The sequence below is a fragment of the Saccoglossus kowalevskii genome, chromosome 14, assembly GCF_978046115.1.
Source record: "Saccoglossus kowalevskii chromosome 14, keSacKowa6.1, whole genome shotgun sequence".
Classification (NCBI taxonomy): Eukaryota; Metazoa; Hemichordata; class Enteropneusta; family Harrimaniidae; genus Saccoglossus; species Saccoglossus kowalevskii.
The window spans coordinates 12,578,535-12,583,068 of record NC_140654.1 but is presented as its reverse complement, the minus strand read 5'-3'; the positions used below and the strand labels follow the sequence as shown (position 1 = coordinate 12,583,068).

General features: G+C 32.6%; 1 long non-coding RNA gene across 1 annotated transcript; it reads left to right on the top strand.

Annotated features, from left to right (window-relative positions):
* Positions 1–690: 690 nt before the first annotated feature.
* LOC146734461 (uncharacterized) lies at positions 691–4,207 on the top strand. Its single transcript, XR_014931514.1, has 3 exons — positions 691–778; positions 2,937–3,026; positions 3,394–4,207. It is a non-coding gene; the product is annotated as an uncharacterized LOC146734461 (long non-coding RNA).
* Positions 4,208–4,534: the final 327 nt, after the last annotated feature.

The window sequence follows — 4,534 nt, the reverse complement described above, 5'->3', positions numbered from 1 at the left end:
ACTATTTTTAAAATTAATTTAAGCTGCATAACGAAATAACACCACGGAAGAGTGTACCATGTTGTTACCATGTTATCAACATAGTTGTCATTAGCGAAATTCAAAATAACTAAAACGTTTTTGACAACTTACAAATTAATAGGAAATACGTCATTTCAAAATTATGTAGGAGATAAATAATGGTAGTTACATGTAAAACATACGCTGACCAGACATTTGACAGCTCACCGAAAACAATACAGGTTAGACTTTTTTGTTAAGAAGGTTATTCTATTCTCAGAAGAAGTATGTTGAGCTCACTTTTCACAAAATATTAGTTTTTTTTATAAATTGCTGTTATTTAATCTTTCTATGAATTATTTTTCCTAAATAGTTTAAAAATAGTTTAAAATATGTGGTGGAAATGGCTTAGTTGATATTAGCTCACTTCAAAATAACAAATCATCAATATGCTGGTAGTAATTGGTAGTATCATCAAACTATGATCAATTGTGTTTCAGCATTTTAATTTTACATACAGTTATTACTTGTTATCGTTAAAATAAACTTCTACCTCAACTTGTTATGAACATTGATTTGGGAGAGAACACATCAATATTGCCGACTCCTGTTGCCATACAGGGAGATACAAGCATTAAGAGATTAAAAGATAGAAACAAAAATGCTAAACATATTGAAGTGATGACGCACAGTAGTCATTGCGGTCACTTGCGTAGCACTGTGAAATAGACGTTAACTGGGCTTGCAGGTTTTGACAGTATTCACGACAAAAATACAGGTTTGACTTGTTTTATGTAATCTAAGGGTTTGTTAAGCATGTATATGTTTTCCCATGTTTTGTATTCATGTGGTAGATAAACCCATCAGTATCGGAATCAGTGAGTTTATATTATTTGTATATAATATGAAGTCTTTTTGTGTCATGAGTGGGACTAATGACAGACAGACTGTCTTTAGCTCGAAATTACAAAAAACAATGTGTTGTGTGGGTCAATGCTTTGCATGCCTATTATGGTAAAGTATGTCACATGAATGTTTGCATGAGTTTGTATTAATATCTTTTAGTTATTTTCTAAATCTTATTGAAATTGTAAGTAGAACTATAGTGTTTGACCCCATGACACCTCTACTGAGAAATACCGCGAAATGGAAATCGAAAATATTAATATTTTTTCCTAGTTTATGCTCAATGAAAATATATTCATGCTTGTACACCCACACATACGTATTGCAATATAATAATTCTGTCGATATGCGTTTCTATCTCGTTTATCAAATGCTTTCTAAGGATCGTAACATTAGCAACAAGTCCCGACAATAACAATTAATTTTTTTTATACACATGTATGAACTAATCTTGTCATTGGAAATTATTTAGGACTATGTCTACGCCGATCAAAATTTGTTATTCCGATGTTTCTTATAAATATCTATATATAGTCACAATGTATAATTCCACAATGAAAATTCTCTGATGCAATAAAGCTACAGTGGAGCCATATTCGTGGACACACCCTGATCACAAACTAGCTACAATTATACTTGACAAAGACAAAAGGTGTAGCCCAACGGCTCACAGATCTTTCACTTAATTGACCCTTGTATTGCGGTCATTGTCGTGATCTGATAATGTAATAGTTGCGTTGTACTTGCAGCTTGTTCTTTGTCCCTGAAGCAAACAAATTATCTTCTTAGACCAACAACCTTCGACCTTGACATCTGACGTAATTTTAATAGTCTCAAGTTCACCTTGAAATTTCCTTATGCATTGCCCCAACGTGCCTGTTTCTATTTAATAAAATTCACCCTCACATGCCCTCTCCAGTTTTCTCGTTCTTGCCACAAGCCAATGATGGCGTACTTCATATTTTCATTGATTTGACCAACAAGCATGGCTGGGAAGTTAAATTGCGCTTGTTCCTAGATTGTAAATAAATGTCACACTGATAGTTAATTATTCTTCACTAAAATTAGCCAACAACAAATTTGATCAGATCGCGTCATGCTGTGGAATATAGGCCGTCGCACTTGTTGCGCTCCAGCGCATGTGCAGTCACCGATAGGTCGCACCTGGAAATACAATAACGACGTTATTCGCTGTTCATAAATATATATGTTTGTGTTCATTTTAATACAATCTACTTTCGATATAAGTCATCATGATCTGTGAGGAGTGAAATTAGATAACGAGTTTAACCCGCGTGACTCGCATAGAACCAATCTTCTCAAACCTTGATATAACAAAACATAATTAGCCTGGGAAATATATATAACATTCGACGACACTGAATCTGGATAAAAAATAATTATGTTTTTTATTTCGACAGACCAAAATCGAATATGAATATGCTCATGCTTGCCAGTACCACGTGATCTGAAACACTAACTATGATTGCATCAACATTTCATGAGCATGATTGTTAATTCATGACGCACGGGGAATTTGCGACATGATTTAATCTGAGAGGTCAATACAGGCTCTTTCAATTTAATTTTTTTCTTGACTACATTTATATATTCAGCACGTCAGTAATTAAAGGTATCCCATATTTGTTGTTGAATGTTGCGATGCTTTAATCTTTGTCACGTATTTATTTATTTATTTATTTACATATTAATTTCCAGGAATTATGTTTGCATAATATCCCAATATGTGCGTTTTTGTGCGACGGAAACTTAGCGATTTCGACTAGCCGTATTTGTTCTTGTGTGAAAAAGTAATGGTTCCAGCTTTTCCGGTTTCTATTTGAACGAATTGATTACTAGTACAGATCTCACAGCAAGTGTTGTAAATAATGTCATAAACTTCTAACGAGGGGAATTCAATGTAGAATAGAATAATATTACATTCTCTAAAATTGTGGTCCAACAAAGTTGTTATTATTATTCTATTAATTAAAAGAAGTTTGTATATATCATAATACATTATTTTACAGGGAACTGTATCAGTGCCAACTGACAATTGTCAACGATGTGGGGTCTATCTAATAGAAGATGCGTGGGTTCAATCTGTTTGTAAAATTGTGGTGAGTATTTTGCGATGTTTAAGTCAACATACACCACAATAAGCATAAAGGAATCAACACAATGGTAATAAAAAGCAGTTTATCTGGCGTTGGCTGTCGGATGTTGTGATGGTTTGATTATTGTACCATAATTTGCTTTACTATTTAGAAACATATAATACCATATTTCACACATTTCACACCATATAAACACTGAACACTGAAAAGTTTAGTATTGGAACTGGTGTGATGAATGTTTTTTATTTGATAGAATAATACCACCTGAAATAATGCGAAGCCATTTAAAATATTTGTTGTATGTGTTTGTTATTGCGTTTCAACATTTTCTCCACTTATACCTTAAATGAATGCTTTTTTTCACATATAGCATTGCCCACCAGCCATCGCCAAGCAAATCGAGATAAAGAATTTACTTCCTGAAAAAGATTCTACGCGTGATAGAATCTGTTTGACTCGCAAAAATGATGAATATACCATCTATACCTGCGAATAATTGTTGATAATATTATTCAAACGTATACATAGTAAATGGGAATTAATTATCTTTGTGTCAGTTATCAATAGTTAAGTTCTTTTAATTGCGTAGTTTTGGGTGATTTGTTACTGTCGACCATATGCTTTAACGACACTGCAAGTTGTACTCCGTTTGCATATAAGAAAAACTTGATTCAACTTGCACACACAATTTTAAATGAAGTGAAATTACTGTAGAAATTAAAAAAAGAGCTTTAAAATCTAGTACGATAAAAAAATGTTTGGCAGAATGTTGTTAAACCAGACTGAAAGTCAATACAATTAATCAGAATGTATGTCTTGCACGCCGTACACTTTAAGATACTGCATATGTAAAATAAGAACATAAGTCCGAGGACATAGGTTAGGAATTATTTGGAATAATTTCATAATATCAGTATGGAGTGATCAGGCGAGTAGAATTAAAATATCGATTTTCGAATATTTAATATCTAGTCATAGCCATAGATAATAAGGTTTTAATGAATTCAATTAGCAGTAAAGTGTTAATCATTGTCCTAGATGAAATTTAATGTAATTATTTTAGAAATACTAGTACACCAGCATACGCTCGTACTAAATGGCATTACTACATGTGTCGGAGATATTTATAGTTAACTTCTTATGTCGATAACTGTGCAATAAATTATGTCACTTGCTGCAAACTATTCTACTCGAACAGTGTTTTACTTATTCACTTCTACTGACATATGTGTATCTTAATAGACCAAACAAAGGACATATTTTAAATTGAACGGAGAAACTAGACACTTTATAATACAACAATAAATTTAACTTCTATTTTGGCATGTTAAGCCTGGAAATGTTGCATATATTGCCGAAACCGGTTACAAACTAACCAAATAAAATAGTTATTTGGAATGCTTTTAATTGAGTAGCATTCACCATATCAGTCTCTACATTACATTGAATGACAGTGATACTTTTTCAACAATTATGTATTATAACCCGTCACATTCAACATCTCGGCGTAT